The sequence below is a fragment of the Biomphalaria glabrata genome, chromosome 13 (genome assembly GCF_947242115.1).
Source record: "Biomphalaria glabrata chromosome 13, xgBioGlab47.1, whole genome shotgun sequence".
Lineage (NCBI taxonomy): Eukaryota > Metazoa > Mollusca > Gastropoda > Planorbidae > Biomphalaria > Biomphalaria glabrata.
The window spans coordinates 20,963,304-20,982,663 of record NC_074723.1 but is presented as its reverse complement, the minus strand read 5'-3'; the positions used below and the strand labels follow the sequence as shown (position 1 = coordinate 20,982,663).

At 39.7% G+C, this 19,360-nt stretch overlaps 1 protein-coding gene across 1 annotated transcript in view; it reads left to right on the top strand.

The window, feature by feature from the left end:
- Window positions 1–10,106: 10,106 nt before the first annotated feature.
- The window catches only part of LOC106069441 (protein Wnt-4-like), a 100,372-nt gene continuing 91,118 nt past the window's right edge, over window positions 10,107–19,360 (top strand). The window contains exon 1 of the mRNA XM_056008754.1: window positions 10,107–10,874. The gene's annotated coding sequence lies outside the window, so the exon portion shown is untranslated. The remainder of the gene's footprint in view (window positions 10,875–19,360) is intronic.

Below are 19,360 nucleotides of genomic sequence, written 5' to 3'. Positions count from 1 at the left end.
GTTGCCCCGCCGTCGTGCTTTCATTGCCATCCACGTGGAATTCAGAAGACGTTTTCTTCTCCTCCAGTTAGCCTTCATCTGGGTGTATCGACGTCGTGATCGCATCGTCATCCATGTTGCACTCAGGAAAAGTCGCCTTCTTCTTCTTCTCCGCCAGTTGGTCTTCATGTGGCTGCAGTTATTTCTTGGTTGAATCACCATGCACGTTGGACTACGCAAACGCCGCCTTCTTCTTTTCCTCCAGTTGATCGTCCTCTTGTTGCAGTGACGTTTTGGTTGCATCGCTCTCTTGTCTGTCGGTACTGAGGACAGCCACTTTACACATGGAGAGGTATAGGATGTAAGGGCAGGGATTACCAAGATTGTTGACCAAAGAGGTGGCCCCATAGGGCTTTGCGAAGAAGGACTGGGATGGGCTTCAAATCCACAGGACAGGGAATTGTGGGACAGGTCATCATCTTCAGCCTTGTCTGGAGGGCATGCTCGTGGGGCAGGTTGGTAACACTTCACTTCATCTTCGGCCTCAGGCTCCATTCGGCTTTCTTCACCATCATCAGGACCTCTCTCTCTCGTCTCAGTATCGGGCCAATCGCTTGTTGGTTTCAGACCTTGTCGATGACTTTCGTCTTGCAAATGTCCATCAACGTCAGGCTGCCTTGGATTCTCTTGACCACCATCAGGACTTTCCTCTCCAGTCTTAGCAGCTGGACCAACGTCAGGCTTCCTTGGGTTCTCTTGACAGCCATCAAGACTTTCATCTCCAGTCTTGGTAACTGGACCAACGTCTGTTGGGTCCGGACCTGGCTGGTATCTCTCAGCTTGTAGATGTCCCTCAACAGCTTCGTCAGATTTCATTGGGTTCCTTTGGTCACCATCAGGGCTTCTCTCGCTGGTCTTAGAATCTGGGCAGGCGTCAGTAGGGTCCAACCTTCGTAGGCCACTTTCAACTTGCAAACGTTTCTCAGCAACATGCTTGGACGCGGAGCAAACATTCACTTGATCTGGCTTGCTGTTTGAGGTGATCTCTTCTTGCATAGCTGCCATCTGTCCCTGCATAGCTGTCATCTGTTCTTGCATGATACTGGTACTGGTGGTCAGTTGCTGCATGCTACTGGCGAGCTGTTCCAGCAAGTTAGGTTCGACTTCAAAAAGATATGTGTCCGGATCTTCTTTTTCTTCCAACATGTCTTCTCGGAGGCGTGCTTGTAAAGTTTCCTTGTTACCATATACCTTCAGCCTTCGTCCACGGAGTTCTTCCTTCAGTTCTCTAAACCCAAGTTCGTACAGCAGTTTCAGACGAGCCATAGTAGATCCGATCCAATCCGATTCCGATCCGATCCCACTTCTGGCACCAGTTGTTACGAATCTCACTATCCAGGCTCTCTGCAAACTGCACCATACACCACCAACTTAAAGAACTTGACAACTCAGGGCTCCAAAGCAACGTAAAGGTTTAATGTCCATAAATAACAGCCAATACTGTACAATTGGCAGCACGTAGAACAGAACAAATAGCTCTGCGATAACAAATATCTCTCCGATAACACCGTTCCGCCGTATCAAGTCTTGCACTGGCCTCTCCGTCTCGTTCCGGGCTTGCACTGGGTTCAACAGTTCAGGACTGACTTCACACACTTGGGCTCGTTGTGTCGGACTCGATCACAGACCAAGATCAAGACGCCGTTCGTCTCAACTGTACTTGATAGTACTCCGCACTGAACCGTCGTAATGCTCCGTACAGAACCACACCGCTGAACTGTGCTGTAGTCGACCGTGTTCTGAACTCTTGTCGTGAACCTCCTTTCTGAACCGTCTTGACTGCGTCACCTCCGCTCTTATATAGGGTCCCTACTGGCCTTCTCGAACCGGACAGAACGCCGCTCGACGTTTCTAGGTGGTCAGATGACTACAACTCTCGTGACGCCCCTGAGCTCTGTTCACGTCGGCGATCCTTCCCGAACTCTCTTGTTGACACTCGTCTCGGCCGATCGTCGTAACTCGTCACGGTTGACCGCTCGTCTAGCGCTGGCCTGGGGCGATTTGCGTCGGCTGACTAAACACACACCACTACCCCCATCTGTGCCACCACCAGGTTTATAACAGTATTTTGAATAGGTCACCAAAAGCTATGGTATTTTGAATATGCCACCAAAAGGTATGGTATTTTGAATAGGTCACCAAAAGCAATGCTATTTTGAATATGTCACCAAAAGCTATGGTATTTTGAATATGCCACCAAAAGCTATGGTATTTTGAATAGGTCACCAAAAGCTATGGTATTTTGGATAGGTCACCAAAAGCTATGGTATTTTGAATAGGTCACCAAAAGCTATGGTATTTTGAATATGCCACCAAAAGGTATGGTATTTTGAATAGGTCACCAAAAGCAATGCTATTTTGAATATGTCACCAAAAGCTATGGTATTTTGAATATGCCACCAAAAGCTATGGTATTTTGAATAGGTCACCAAAAGCTATGGTATTTTGGATAGGTCACCAAAAGCTATGGTATTTTGAATAGGTCACCAAAAGCTATGGTATTTTGAATAGGTCACCAAAAGCTATGGTATTTTGAATATGCCACCAAAAGCTATGGTATTTTGAATAGGTCACCAAAAGCTATGGTATTTTGGATAGGTCACCAAAAGCTATGGTATTTTGAATATGCTACCAAAAGCTATGGTATTTTGAATATGCCACCAAAAGCTATGGTATTTTGAATAGGTCACCAAAAGCTATGGAATTCTGAATATGTCACCAAAAGCTATGGTATTTTGAATATGCCACCAAAAGCTATGGTATTTTGAATATGCCACCAAAAGCTATGGTATTTTGAATATGTCACCAAAAGCTATGGTATTTTGAATATGTCACCAAAAGCTATGGTATTTTGAATATGTCACCAAAAGCTATGGTATTTTGAATAGGTCACCAAAAGCTATGGTATTTTGAATAGGTCACCAAAAGCTATGGTATTTTGAATATGTCACCAAAAGCTATGGTATTTTGAATATGTCACCAAAAGCTATGGTATTTTGAATATGTCACCAAAAGCTATGGTATTTTGAATATGCCACCAAAAGCTATGGTATTTTGAATATGTCACCAAAAGCTATGGTATTTTCAATATGCCACCAAAAGCTATGGTATTTTGAATATGTCACCAAAAGCTATGGTATTTTGAATATGCCACCAAAAGCTATGGTATTTTGAATATGCCACCAAAAGCTATGGTATTTTGAATATGCCACCAAAAGCTATGGTATTTTGAATAGGAGAAATTATTTCTAATTGCACAGATTTATTTTTGTTAGTCTTTAGATCTATTACAAATTTAATGACATAACATCCAAACTTATTAATACAACTACACTACACATTAGCTTTTTTTTTATGTTTTTTTTTTTTTTTATTTATGGTAAAATATACGTTACTAGCAACCTTTAGTTTGATGTGTATCTTGAACTGTGTGTGTGTGTTTGTGTGTGTGTTTCAATGAGAAGGTAAGATGCTAGCGCTTCACAAGCAGAATTCACCTTTGAACCGTATGTGGTACCCTCCCTCTCCCCATTTTTTTTTCAAGTACGGGAAAAGGGGAGATAACACTAGAAAACACTAGTTCCTTCAATCAGAATTCAAGGATGGACTTTTAACAGTACTCGAACTAATTGTAAAATAGAATACTAATAATGGCAGAAAGTTAAAAACGAAACACAATCGGTAACGAATTGCTGTAGACATCTGTCAGCTAATCTCTGCAGGGCTTGTCATCCCAGTCAGTGTGACGTCAATGAAGGGATAGCAGCAAATCTATGACAGCACTCGAGTCAAGGGGGCACTACTATCAGTCGAGGACTACGTCATGTCACCACGGAAACAACAACAATCTGGCTACAAACAGGTGTGAACGGTAACCAGCGTAAAGTCGACGTGACCTCTTCTTAGTTAGGAGACATGACGACAAGACGGGGCTGGGTGCTAATGATGTTAAACCTCATGGAAATTGCCTTCCTCAATTATTAATTATTTTTTGTGTACATCTGCGCTATAGGGAGCTACAACCTTGTGGATAGGGTAAAAAAAAAAAAAAACAACCAACCTGGGTGGACGCGGATCTAGAAAATGGTTTTATTGATTTTCCTAGAAATTTAACAGTTGATGTATAGCGTTGATCAGACTGGGAAAACAGTATCGTTATAATTAAAAGAAAAAAAAACAAGAAATACATTTAAATTTGGCTAGAGAACTAAAATAACTAGAATATTCTAAAGTCTTATAGATGTATACAGGGGCGGATTAAGATAATTGCAGGAGTTAGGCAAATTGAGTATTTTGGCCCCAAAATGAAACAGAACAACAAAATCTGGAGAACGAAAGACCCGCCTATATCTATATCTAAATCAACAATTAAGTTAAATCCATATAGTCCTGTGCGAGGCCCCCACCAACCGGAGGCCCTAGGCCTCGGCCTAGTTTGACTGCGTTAGTTATCAAGAGAATAAAATCACTCTATGCTATATTGTATATATGCTCTATATTCTGTTACGTATTTCTGAATCTTCTGGCTAAATGTATTAGTAGGCACACAAATAAAAACACTGCAAAGAACTTGACGACTCAACTTTCAGTTTCATATAACTTTATTGACTATTAACTCTAACAATTCGTCACTGTAATATGTAGCGTAGAAGACTGTACAATATCTGTCAGTTTACAGTTAGCTATACTTCGTTGCAATTCATCTCTTCACTTCGTTGCAATTCATCTCTTCTCAACTTGCATCGAGCCGTATTCCACAGAACAGACCAACGACACACTTCCCAGTGTCGCTCCAGGTCTCTCAAAGCTGAACCAAGTCGTACTCAAGTCTACCACATCAGAGCCGTACACGTCTTACATCGACTGTATCGACTGTAACGGCTCAAGTCCACTGTAGTTCTTTGTATAGACTTTAACGACAGTAGTCCAATCCAGTTAACTCTACCCTAGTTAACTTGCATCGAGTCGTAGGCCTACACATTTCTCTTCCACAGAGCCGCACACGTCTTACATCGACTGTATCGACTGTAACGGCTCACTCACGACTGACTTTCAAATTAACTCTCTGGCTTATATAGAGTCCCTAATCGCTCATCCAAAGTTGCACAATTTATAAGTTGACTAACTGTTTAAAAAAAACAACTAGAAATATCTACATAAACAAGAAAAACATAAAATACTTTTTAAAATAAATAAATAAAACGCCTATTTTAAGCGTAGCTGTATCAATACTATTGAATCAGTGATGAAATTAAATTTCAAATAGATCTAGACTAACACTGATAAATTACAAATTACAAATATTTTTACCAATTTTTCTTTTTTAGTACAATTTCATGCTTTTAGCTTTCTCAATACGCGTTGATCCTGTCACTTGTCTGGACCAGTTGGAAAGGGGTTGGGGGAGGGAGGGGTTAAAGACAGGGGGTACCTGGGTGATCGCTTCAAATGAATTGATTTTTTTTTTAAAAGTTGAAAGACCTGAATTCGTGCTCGAGTACTAGGGCTTTCTCGTGTGAACACGTTGACCACTGCACCAGGAAGTGCTTATGAAAATAGAAGGTTTTATTCTTACATATTGTTAGTTTCAAACTTTTCTCTCTACAAAGTATAAAGAGAACTTATTCAATTTAGACCACTTTTATCAGTCGAGATACCAAACAAAATAATTAATTACCAATTGTTAATAAACGAATTAGTTTTTTTTTTTTTCATTCTTGTTTTGTCGGGTAAAAGAAATAATTATGCAAAATTTCATCTTGATCCGAGATTGGGTGTCGGAAAAATAACATTTTTTTTACCAGATAGACAGACAGAGTGAGTTAATATAAGCTTTGTAAAAAGGATGTTTGGTGGAGTGGCTTCAACCGCTCGGATACATTTCATGGCGCTCACGATGGCGCTCACGATTTCAAATCTCGACTTGAGCTGAGCTGTGTTTGCTTGGCGCTAAAGACAGCACGGAAACCATCTCCCAAATACCCCCCACCCCCATATGGACAATGGGTCAGAGTTCACTGACCAGGACATAGAGGAAAGATAGGGCATACGTTATGTGGTCGAAATCATTATTTATATAAAATAAACATTGTTGATGAGCAAGTCACATATGACTGACAACGACGAGTTATTTTAATGTGACTTACTTATTTTGACTTATTTATGTGAATCTCCTGGGAAGCATAAGGCTGCAACCACACCTCTCCACCGAACTCAATTCTGAGCAGCTTTCTTCATCTACTCACATATTCATTCTTGTATCCTCAGCTTCACTGATGACTGACCTCTTCCACGTTTGCCGTGAAGGTCTGGAAGTGTTCCATAGTTTTCTTTTCGTGACTCTCGGACCACATAAAAGATGTTACGTTTAGATTAAGGTACATGTCTACCGGAAGAGTCAAGATCCACAAAAATTGAGAAAAAGAAAAAGTGGTTAGTCTATCATGTTAAGTATAGTTTGTACATTACTAAAATAATTTTTTTTTCAAAAAATTTCCAATTAGGTATCCACTATGGCCGCCGTAATGGTAAAATATAGTAATTTTTTGAAGTAATATAACTTTTTTTTGACTATGAATGTATTGTCATCAAACTTTGCACACTTGTAGAACTCAGGCAACCAATTGGAATGATCTAAAAAGTATTTTTGCTTCCTCTTCAAATAAAAAAGATACAAATTTTCAAATTTTGACCCCTTAAATTTGGATTTTTTCACCATTTTTATAATATTCGGCTCTTGTTCTGTCAAGACAATGCTATGGAGCACCACAGTGGCGGAAGGAGAATTGGAAAATCCCCCCCCGGCCCCCACTTGAGGGGAGCCCCGAAATGAGTGGTTTTTTTTTGTGTGTTTTACATTAAGTATTAAATATTACGCAAAATGCAGGGTCCCAAAAGATGTCAAGGCCCCCCCCCCCCCACGAGCCCCCAAATGATGGAAAATTCCTAGCTACGCCCCAGGAGTACCAGATAGTTTGAAAAGAGGTAAAGTATTATTACGTACTAAAAGGTTATGAAAACGTCGAATTACAAAAGTTCCCTTTCAGACGATGTGGTCTACAGGGCAGATGATATAAAGGCCATCTGTTTCTGTGGCATACGGTTTAGAAGGGTGTCATGTGGCCAGCACAACGACAAACCGCCTTTACATTTCCCCATCTAATGTCAGGTACCCATTATAGCTGGGTGGACTCAGAGGCGCAACAAAATCCCGAAATTAAAAATCCCAGTCTTTACAAGGATTCGAATCTCTTCATTTACCGCTTAGCCACGGCGCACTACAAAAAATTTAACCGCAATGTCAAGGAAATATTCATATATGATGCCAAACACGAGAGGGGGGGGGGGAAGTATTCACGTCACGTGTCCCGAGGTGGTCAAATGTCAATTAATCTTTCACTGACAGAAACAAAAAAAAAAGATTGGACCCTCGACAGGAGGGTGGGGTGTACATTTGTTTTTCCATGCTCGTACGTTGACATACTGCGGTATAGTGATAACAGGACGCCATCAACTTGTCTCCGGAAAGCCTCGTACTGCCAGCAAGTGTCGCTGGGCAGATAACTCGGACAACATTTCCCGTTGTCATTCGGAGTTATCTCGCAGGTGATAGTGCCCTCTCAAAAATGTTTTTTTTTTCTTTTTAAAAGACAGAAATCACACTAAACGGATACTTACTCCATAAAATTGATTTGGACATAAACACACGCACCGAGGTACACGCAGGCTGAGTAGTAAAGTGCTTGGCTTCTGAACCTGAGGTTCGGGTTCGAATCCTGGTGAAGACTGGGAATGTTTTATTTCGGGATCTTTTATGGTGCCTATGAGTCCACCCAGCTTTAATGGGTACCAGGCGATAGTTGAAAAGGTTTGACGTTTGGTCGTTGTGCTGGCTAAATGACACCCTCGTTAACCGTTGGCCACAGAAACAGAAACAGTTAATTCTGAAAGAGGAACTTTCTTTTGACTTTTACAAATAAACAGAGAAAACCGCATGCTAATATTTTCTTGACAAATTCCGCAGACCTGTTAGACTTAGAAGAAGGTGTCTGTAGACTAGAAGCTTTACATAGAGACTTTTTGTAATGGTTGTCACATGTTGGTCAGTTCATTAACACTTTGCTCAACTTGATTTAAAATGTACACTTTATATTAACAAATTAACATTAACAAGATAATATGAAAACCTACTTATTAATTGTTGTTTTAAATTATGTCAAACTTATATGCATACTAAATAGATTTTTTCTCTTTAAAAAAGTAAACATTTATTTTTGGGTAAATGTAGTAGTTAGTATGACAGAACTTACAAAACGTAGCAATAAAAATGTAAAAAAAAAAATTTTGGCAAAAAATCTAAAAACATTTGCATAAATTTGTTAAAAATATGGCAAATACTTGCCACCCCTACAAAGGAGCCTCCAGTGTCTGTTACTATTAATAGTGAATAGTTGTAAAAGTGGTGCATTTTTATGAAAAAACTCCTTGCATAAGTGATTTAAAAAAATAAGATTTTTCGCTTTTAGAAAATAAAAAAGTAGCCGTTGTTGTGCTGGTATTGAGGATTCCTTTTGAGAGGAATAGTAAGGCGCTTGGCTTCCTAACCGTGGGGTCATGGGTTCGAATCTCTTTGAACGTGGATTTTGGAATTTCCTGGTATTTTAGCAAGCCCCTGAGTCCACCCAACTCTAATGGGTTCCTGACATTAGATGGAGAAAGTAAGGGCGGTTGGTCATTGTGCTGGCCACGTGACACTCTCCTTAAGCGTTGGCCATAGAAACAAGGTTTGGAAGGTGTACTTTACTTTTTTAATGCACTTTTAGTTAAGTACACATCCGTCACTCACGTGTAGCCTACTACATTATAACTTCGACTTTCTTGGCGATGCAAAGCTATACATAGAAGCCCAAGCCTACTTGAAATTGATCATGGAAATCTAACTTTTTAACCTTTTTATGTTTTGTTTTAGTTTGACACGTTGCATCCTTAGCCCAAAGGTTCTGCTGGACGACAAGGGGATGGCGGTGGGCAGGGTTTGAACTAGGGAGAATCGATGCGACAGTCGATAGCGCTTACCACACGACCAGGCATCCTTCCTGCTGGGTCAACTAAAGGTCAACTAAACAAATACATTTACTGTAATGATCATGTTTCACGTTGTAACTGTTCATTTAGGTCAAACACACAAGGGAGGAAAACCTTTTTTTTGGAGGAAATTCTCTTTAACGAATTAGTGGAATGCTTTTTATTTTTTTAATATAATTTTGCATGTTTTGTGTGTTTCTTCAGAATTGAAGACTATTATTTCCTAGTCCAAACCTCCCGCTGGATGACGGCGGATAGGCCTAATAGTGGGAAGGTTAAGGAACCGGGACCATCGAAACCACAGTCCATATCGCCTCGCGATAGGGCACCAGGCACACACTGCTTTTGAATAAGCATCATACATTGGAGAACAGTATTTGTTGGTGTTTAAAATGACTTTTAAAACGTTTTTCTCTATCCGTATCCCCAGCTCTCGTCGACTGTTAATCCACGAGATGTAGGCCTTTTTTTTAATCCCCAAGATGTAGGCTTTTTTTGTTTGTTTGTTTGCAAAACGAAAACTCCAAATCTCTTGCTTTGAAATGAATATGCTACCGGGAACTGATTGAAAATTTGAGGCACATCTTAGAACACAAAGTCATTATTAATTCAAAGTTATTATTAGGTAGGCCTACAGAGTCAACATTAATTTAGATCTGTATATCAAATGACTTGTACATACATCTAAACATGAACATGAACATTTCTGTTCACTATTTCCATCGAACTAATCGAACTCTCTCTTTGCTCTAAACATTCATTCCAATCGCTTCTCTCTCGCCGTCAGATTAAAAAAAAAAAAAAGGCTCATTGCCAGTAGTCTAGCTGTCGTATCAATCGTTCTGTCTCTCCCTCCCCTTCTCTGCCTGCTCGCTCGTCTTTAAGCTCCTCCTTCTGGCTGGCATCGCCACGCCCACTCCAGGGAGAGAACTGATGTTCCCCCCCCCCCCCCCAGCTCTGCCATGCAGTCTCCAGTGTTGAAGTGTAGTTCAGTTCACGCGAAAAGATTCCAGCACTTTCAATTCCAGGCCATACCAGTTCGACATTTGTACACCATTCGATCTATCAATCATACTACCTTCAAAAAGTCTTAACTGTGTACAAACAAAATATTTCGCAATGCCAAATTGGCGAATTCACAATTGATTGATTTTAATCATATTTTTTATTTTAAATACCTCAATGCGATATAGATCTAGATCTGGGTATATACCTACCTTAGGCAAGGCTGTCAAATTTTGTTTTAATTCTAGATTCTAATTGTGTTTTAACGGCTTAAAAGAGAGTCTCGTGTTTTAATTGATACCGAATCCGGTTAAGCCAGAAACGTCCATTGGTCCGGGAGGAGAAACACATCTGAGCTAAAGAGTGAAAACAATACAAGATTCAAGTCCTCCTCTACATTCTACTGTTTTCTAGATCTATCTAAAAGAGGTTTACATCTGATAGAGAGATTGTCTACTACAGGAGGACTAGACGGGGGTCTAGAGCAGGCAGAGAGATAGCCCACCACAAAAGGACTATATTGCATCCAATCGAGAGTTTGTCTACTACAGGAGGACTAGACTACGTCAGGTAGAGAGATTGTCCACTCTGGTCTTATCAGCTGTTCTGTTGTGATCTATAAGTTTTAAGTTTGTGCTTTCAAAGATGTTCGAAATGTGTAACCATTTGCACAATGTGTGTTCGTGATTCCGAATAAACTGTGCTCATTTGTCTGTGTGAAACGAAACACACAGTCCTAGTCTAAGGTGAGTTGTTTTTTTTTTTTCTTTTTTAATTGTATTGTGACCATTCAACTTGTGTAATAGTCAATGTTTGTTGTGTGTGTGTGTGTATTTTGGGAGTAAAAATGAAGTAAACATCAAATGATGTGTATGTGTTTTTGTTATCGGATAGTCTGCATTGAAGATTCTAAGAGAGAGAGAGAAAGAGAGACACAGAGAGAAAACAAGCAAACAAGCAAAATAATAAAAAAAAACTTTTTACCGCAAGGCTTATATTAAGTGTATCAATTAGTTTGGATCAGTCATGTAATTAAATTTGTAATAGATCTAGACTAACAATAATAAATCTGTGCGATTTTAAATATTTTTTACCAATTGTTTTTTATTAGCGCTATCTTATGCTTTTAAACTTTCCCAATAAGCTATGATCCTATCATTTGTCTGGGCCAGTTGGGAAAGGAGTGTGGGGGGGGGGGGAGAGAGAGAAAGAAGAGGGTATCTTGGTGATCGCTTTTTAAATGTATTTATATATATATATATATATAAAAGATGAATGTCTTGAATTCGAACTCGTGGGCTAAAGCCTTCTTAAGCCTTCTCATGCCAACACGGTAAACACTCTATTAGTGGAGAGCCTATAAGCATGGAAGATTGTAGAGTTATCTATTGATTCTATAGTCTCGTCCTATATTTCATGTTGTGTTCACTAAGACTCAGACGACGACCTATAAAAGATATCAGCTTATACCTCCCTTGTTCGAGCTAACAAAATAATTAATCACCAATAATTAATTAACTAATTAGTTAATTTTTTTTATTGATTCTTGCGTTGTCAGGTAAAAGAAATAATTGTGCGAAATTTCCGTTTGATCCGAGATTGGGTTTGGGGAAAATAACGTGTACAAAGACAGACAGAGAGATTGAGTTGATAGAAGCTTTGTACAAAAAAAAAAAAAAAACCTTTTGGAGATATTATAAAAGTCGCTGCATAGATGTTCTTAATCCACTGAGAGGTCCTGGGTTCCTAGCTTCAGAAATGTTTGTTACTGGCGTCTAAAAAACGCACTTTTTTTTGTCAAACTAAGAAAAACGCATGTCAGATAAAGTTAAAGTTCAAAGAGGTACTATATTAAGCCGTGTCAATATGCTTTGGACAGTCGTAGTGGTGTATTTTTATAGTGGAATGTAGCTTGTGCAGACCGAAACCACTCTTTAGGAGTAACAGAGGTAAACCTCCCCCCCCCCCCCAAATAGTGCTATAAAGATCAACCCAGGCGCCATTTTGCCCTCACTGGCATAGAGGAAAGAAGTTGGCAGTAAATGGTCGTTGAAAGAGACAGTTCTCACGAAAGCCTCGAGACGCTTGAGGCCCAGAAGAAAGTCCTTGTAGAAGACAGGCCCAGAAGAAAATCCTTGTAGAAGACAGGCCCAGAAGAAAGTCCTTGTAGAAGACAGGCCCAGAAGAAAGTCCTTGTAGAAGACAGGCCCAGAGAAAATCCTTGTAGAAGACAGGCTCGGAAGAAAGTCCTTGTAGAAGACAGGCGCAGAAGACGAAAAGAAACTAAAAAAAAAAGACCCCTGGTGGACAACGGCTTTATCTGCATCAGTTATGGAAGAATATGCAGGTCGCAACTTGGGTTTGCATAGTCACGTGAAACACTGCACTCATTATTAATCTTCTGAATCGAAGACATGGCCAGTGTGATCGAAAATGACTTTTGTCTATAATTGAGGATAGAAAAACGATTCGTTGATGAAAACATTCTGTAGTAAAAGCAGCATCTACATAGCTAAAGACTTTCGACATTTATTCTCGATGTGAATAACATAAGTCGAGTCAAACAAAGTCCTCATTGTATTCGTTTAATGCCACTTATTGGTTGGATTTTCAGTGTGGATCCAAGAAGATTGACAAACTTAGTTTGAAATAGTGGGTCATAGGTAGGATTTGTTCCTGACATTTAAAACATGAATTGATAGAAATGACTAATTTAAATAACGATAATTGTTTTGTTTTTTTAATATTTTTAGGTCTAACAACTTTTAAGGTTTTACATACATTTCCATTCATCAATGAAGAGGAAGATTTTGTAATATCCTTTACTCTATGCAGGTTAATATTAACATGATATTACTTGCAATACATATTTGCTACCGATTCATGAATGAATTGTTAAAAAATTGTTTTAAAGTAGGCCTATTCAGAAACATCACGTAGGCCTATTCAGAAACAGTTTATACTAACGTCTGTATTTTATAAGATAAGATAAGATAGGATTTTGTAGAAGCTAAATTGTTGTAGATATTTTACTTACGGGTAATACATTCTAATGTTATTTGGATTATATTCTTATTATTTTTTCAATACACGCAATTTATAAGCCTATATTTCTATATGATCTTCATGGAGGGGGGGGGGGGGGGCTACTTGCCCCGGGTGCATGTTATGCTCACTTCGCTTCTGCATTGTGGCTCCCAGTTTCAGGATAACTTGTATAGATAAACCAGTCAGTAACTTGTGGATGTGTCCATCCGCACTGAACGCTAGACGAGTCTCAATCGAGTATGAGCGTGAAAAGTTCACCTCGCTTCTCTATCAGCACGGAACAAAACCTCAATGACAGCTGAGATGTTCAAGTGTGTATGGACAAAAAAAAGATTTAGGGAGGTGGGGGGGGGGGGAGTAAGTCATGTGTCTGTTGTTGTTTCTTGCCAACAATTTGTTTTAGAAGATATCCGGTTACCGATATCCAGCATAGCTGGTTCAACTGGAGCGCTCGGAACAACAACAGGATGGCTGCCTGGCCGTGTTGTTTGCTCTCTGGACTGTCGTCTCGATGGTGCGGGGCTCGAACTCTGCCCGCCGCCCGCCATCCCCGCCGTGATGCGGTATGTTTGTGCTAGGATGTAATGATGTTCAACTCTGAATGAATACCCTTTATACCATTGTTGTTACCGCTTACTTCCCACAGGAGGCGCGGTGGTTGATTGATAAAGTGCTTGGCTTCCGAACGGGGGTCAAGGGTTCGAATCCTGATGAAAATTGGGATTCTCATTTACGGGATATTTAGGGCACCTCTGAGTCGACTCAACGTTAATGGGTACCTGACATAAGTTTAGGAAAGTAAAGGCGGCGGTTGGTCGTTGTGCTGGCCACATGACACCCTCGTTAACAGTGGGGCACAGAAACAGATGACCTTTACATCATTTCCCATAGATCACAAGGTCTGAAAGGTGGACTTTGCTTTGTTTTTTTTTACTCCTCCCCCCCCCCCCTCGCTGATAACGGGATAACAAGTAATTGCTGACGGGAAACTTGTTCGACGACAAATTCGTTCACGACAATTTGTGTATCGGACAATTAGAAACGCCAGGCTCCGGCTGAAACATATCTTCATCAAAACCAGTTCAAGGAAGTTTTATATTAACAATGTTATAAATATAATAACAACATCCGCCGGCTAAACAAAGCCATTACATCGGCAACACTTTTGTCTCACAAGTCTTTTGTACGTGGTGGAGATAACATTGTGGCTCGTGATAGTTTGTACTTCAGAGCTTTGGATATCGGTGCAGAAAGTATTACAGATTGGCTATATACCTGCTTTGCTTACCAAACAGATGACCCGGGAGTGGACCCTTTTGAGTTTGGATGAAAAATAAATGGAGGATTTAGAAAGATACTTTAAAATGGGCTTAACCAAATTTTGGTGGAGGGTTAATTGGTATCAGGAACCTTGAAATGCTAGAATGAGTAATCGTCATTTATTGACCAGCCCTAAAGACCTGAAATCAACACCGAGTGTTAGCAGGACAGGAAGGCTACTTGTGTAGTGCCCTGACCAGCAACTTTACTGTTAGTCGTGCTGCCTTATAGCTTCTACCTTTGTAGGAATACATACAGGTCAAGTGAGACTCCTACAGGTCAAGTGAGACTCCTACAGGTCAAGTGAGACTCCTACAGGTCAAGTGAGACTCCTACAGGTCAAGTGAGACTCCTACAGCTCAAGTGAGACTCCTACAGGTCAAGTGAGACTCTTACAGGTCAAGTAAGACTCCTACAGCTCAAGTGAGACTCCTACAGGTCAAGTGAGACTCCTACATGTCAAGTTAGACTCCTACAGGTCAAGTGAGACTCCTACAGGTCAAGTGAGACTCCTACAGGTCAAGTGAGACACCTACAGGTCAAATGAGACACCTACAAAACATGCAGCACTGTTCCTCTGACTCCCCTGCAGTTTTGGCTCCGCGCGTCATAAAAATTTGGCTACAACCTGGGTTAAGTACGCAATTACCGGGCAATGTCCCGTTCTACACTGAGCTATTATTTTCTGTTCGTGCATTTTTGTTCTTCTTCTTCGTAGATGTCCTAAAAGTTTGAGTCTCTGACTCTTGAAACTCTAGGCTTAAGGTAGCTTGTCTCCATCTCCATCTGCCTGTCTGAACAAACGTCTGTCTGGGAAAGATCCAAGCGGATGTAAATTATTACATCCCGATTACCGATAGCTCAATCATTTCTCATGTACTTATTACAATGGACCTCATTCACCAATCGTAAATAAACACATTTAGCCACGTCATAATATTGATAAAACAATGAAAAATACGTATCACGTGACAGCCACTATGGATAACATAATTTGTATAGAAGATATATAGAATCACGTGGCTAAATGTTGTTTGTTTACGATTGGTGAATGAGGTCCATTACAATACTAGCTTGTTGAAATATACATAGAGGGTGGACAAGTCCTGAACGAGGGCATCCGCCGTTTCATTGGCCTATCGGCGCTGTCCGGCCGTCTCAATTAGATTTAAAAAAACTAAAAGTCCTGATGGAAGTTTGATTTTTTTAATTCCCATGTAGCGTGCTCAGAATAAATAACTACAACGGCTACTTTTGGTATTCTAAAAGCAAACCTTTAGGTTTTTTTTAATTAATGATGCAATGTTTTTTAATTGTACACGTATCAACACAATAAAGTTAGTGGGACTGGAGGGGTGGGATCTGAGGTCAGTTGACTGTTTTGTCCCTTTTTTTTCAACATATATAGGTCATTTTTGGACAATATAAAATATTAATTTTGTATTTGTGGGCGATATGGCTATAAAATGATATTCTAAAATCGTGCGCCTTTGTTTATACAAAACTGAGTGTGCCTGTTGTGTGTTTATACATTTAAACCTTTTCTAGAACCAAATTGAAATAGGCTGTATCCGCGAGTCTGCGCAGACGGTAATATATCAGCATAAATGTACACGTTCCGTTACTTCCCATACTCTGGTCAAGATGAAGCTTTGCACAATTATTAATTGGCCCTAACAAAACATGAATGAATAAAAAAAAATCCATTTATTAATTATTAAATAAAGGATATTTTTTGTGTTTGATGTAGAAAAGGGAAATAAATCTTACAGTATTATTTTTTATTTTTAAAGAATGTTTTCATAGTTTCGATTTTAAAAAAAAAAAAACCTTTCCATGATATGATGTCTGTCGGGCGCTGGTGTCACTCCGTACAGATTACCCGGTAAACAATGACCTAACAACAGTGACCTTTGAACCATAACGTAGCAGAGTATTTCATTAAGGAAAGCTAATTATTCAAACCTTGGTGACACGTAGTAATAGACCACACACACAGTGCTTTTTTATGTGACCATTTTGAGAGAGCCTAACTTTTTCATTCTCTCTCTCTCTCTCTTCCCCCCTTTTCATTCTTTTCTTTCACTTTCTCTCTACTTTCAGATATTTACGTTTTGTATGGAATTCTTTCTTTTCTAGTTATTTATCCCATTTCTTCTTTCTTTAGTCTCTCTTTTTGTAACTTTCTTTTGTTCTCTCTCTCTCTTTGTTTTTCTCTTTGTAATCTATCTACCTATCTATCTATCAATCTATCTATCTATCTATCTATCTATCTATCTATCTATCTATCTATCTATCTATCTATCTATCTATCTATCTATCTATCTTTCTTTCTTTCTTTCTTTCTTTCTATCTATCTATCTATCTATAAAGCTATAAAGCTATAAAGCTATAAATCATACCTATCTATCAATCTATCTATCTATCTAGCTATCTAACTAAATAACTATTTTTTTAGTCTGAATATTTTACATTTTAAACTGTGGTTCAAGTTAAAGTTACATGGAGAATGGAAGACAGAGAGAGAGAGACAGAGAGAGAGAGACAGAGAGAGAGACAGAGAAAGAGATAAAGACAGAGAGAGAGATAGACAGAAAGAAAGAGACAGAGAGAGACACAAATGAGAGACTGAGGGAGAGAGAGAGACAGAGAGAGAGACATAGAGAGAGAGACAGAGAGAGAGAGACAGATAGAGAGGCAGAGAGAGAGAGACAAAGAGAGAGACAAAGAGAGAGACAAAGAGAGAGACTGAGGGAGAGAGAGACTGAGGGAGAGAGAGAAAGAGAGTCCAAAAGAGAGAGACAGAGGGAGAGAGACAGAGAGAGACTGAGGGAGAGAGAGACTGAAGGAGAGAGACAGAGGGAGAGATAGACAGAGAGAGAGGGAGAGTCTGAAAGAGAGACAAAGAGAGAGACAGATAGAGAGGCAGAGAGAGAGACAAAGAGAGAGACAGAGAGAGACAGAGGGAGAGAGAGAAAGAGAGTCAGAAAGAGAGAGACAGAGGGAGAGAGAGACAGAGGGAAAGAGAGACTAAGGGAAAGAGAGACTGAGGGAGAGAGAGACAGAGAGAGAAAGAGAGTCAGAAAGAAAGAGACAGAGGGAGAGAGAGACAGAGGGAGAGAGAGACTGAGCGAGAGAGAGACTGAGGGAGAGAGAGACTGAGGGAGAGAGACAGAGAGAGAAAGAGAGACAAAGGGAGAGAGAGACAGAGGGAGAGATAGACAGAGAGAGAGGGAGAGTCTGAAAGAGAGAGACAGATAGAGAGGCAGAGAGAGAGACAAAGAGAGAGACAGAGGGAAAGAGAGAAAGAGAGTCAGAAAGAGAGAGACAGAGGGAGAGAGACAGAGGGAGAGAGAGACAGAGGGAAAGAGAGACAGAGAGAGAAAGAGAGTCAGAAAGAAAGAGACAGAGGGAGAGAGAGACAGAGGGAGAGAGACAGAGAGAGAGGGAGAGACAGAGAGAGAAAGAGAGAAAGACAGAGGGAGAGAGACAGAGAGGGAGAGACAGAGAGAGAAAGAGAGTTAGCAAGAGAGAGAGAGAGTCAGAAAGAAAGAGAGAGTCACTTGAAGAGTGTTCTAAAGAGCACGTTGTACAAAGCGACACCCTCCACGTAAACTTTAAAGTCTTCCCATCATCCTCAGTCATAAAGAGGGGAAAAAAAGTAAAAATAAAAGGAAAAGGGGGGGATGAGAAGGAGAGGGGACTTAATTCAATTAGATTTCTTGGAGAATTGACTGAGGGGGGGGGGGGGTCTGTTGTTGTTCAGGCATTATAGGAATGTGAGTGAGAGTAGACCTATTTTCTTGATGTTTAGGTGTGTGTGTATGGTGATGATTAGTTTAGGAGAAAAAAAAAAGATGGGGAGCGAAGAAAATACAGGTCTAAAGACCTGATAGAGAAAAGAAGAAAATACAGCTCAAAAGACCTGATAGAGAAAATAAGAAAATACAGCTTAAAAGACCTGATAAAGAAAAGAAGAAAATACAGCTTAAAAGACCTGATAGAGAAAAGAAGAAAATACAGCTTAAAAGACCTGATAGAGAAAAGAAGAAAATACAGCTTAAAAGACCTGATAGAGAAAAGAAGATTATACAGCTTAAAAGACCTGATAGAAAAAAAAAAGAAGAAAATACAGCTTAAAAGACCTGATAGAGAAAAGAAGAAAATACAGCTTAAAAGACCTGATAGAGAAAAGAAGAAAATACAGCTTAAAAGACCTGATAGAGAAAAGAAGATTATACAGCTTAAAAGACCTGATAGAAAAAAAAAGAAGAAAATACAGGTTTAAAGACTTGATGGAGAAAAGGGCGTCTGTAGACTAGAGACAAATCTTGTAGTACAATTATTAGATCTGAACCTAACGTCGAAGGCGGTGTTACTATGAAGAGAGAGTTGCCTTCTATTGTAAATATCCTTCTTCTTCAATTATTTCCTTCACTAACTAACGGACATGTTTGCAATATAAAAGGCCTGGGTGAGAAATATAATGGACCTGATCCTTTTTTTTTTTTATGTATATTCAGCAACATCAAAAGTTTGATGAGTATTAGTATCAATTTTCTTTGTTGCTTTCGTACTGCTCTTGACTGTGTACATAGTACATATGAACCATAAAAATGGGAAAATTGTGATCCATCACGTTAATCCAATAACAAGAAAAAATAATGTGATAACACAAAACTCAGGCGCCCCCACGGGTACGTCTTTAGGTCGCAATGCAAGTAAACAGAAAAGTTTCGACATTTTCAGCAGGAATATGAAAAGCTTTGAACTCCAAGCTACCCATGTCCGCAATCCCACCTTCAATCCGAATGTAGTTTTAAAGCATGCGACAAAAATAACCTTTTCTGTCAACTATTATTAG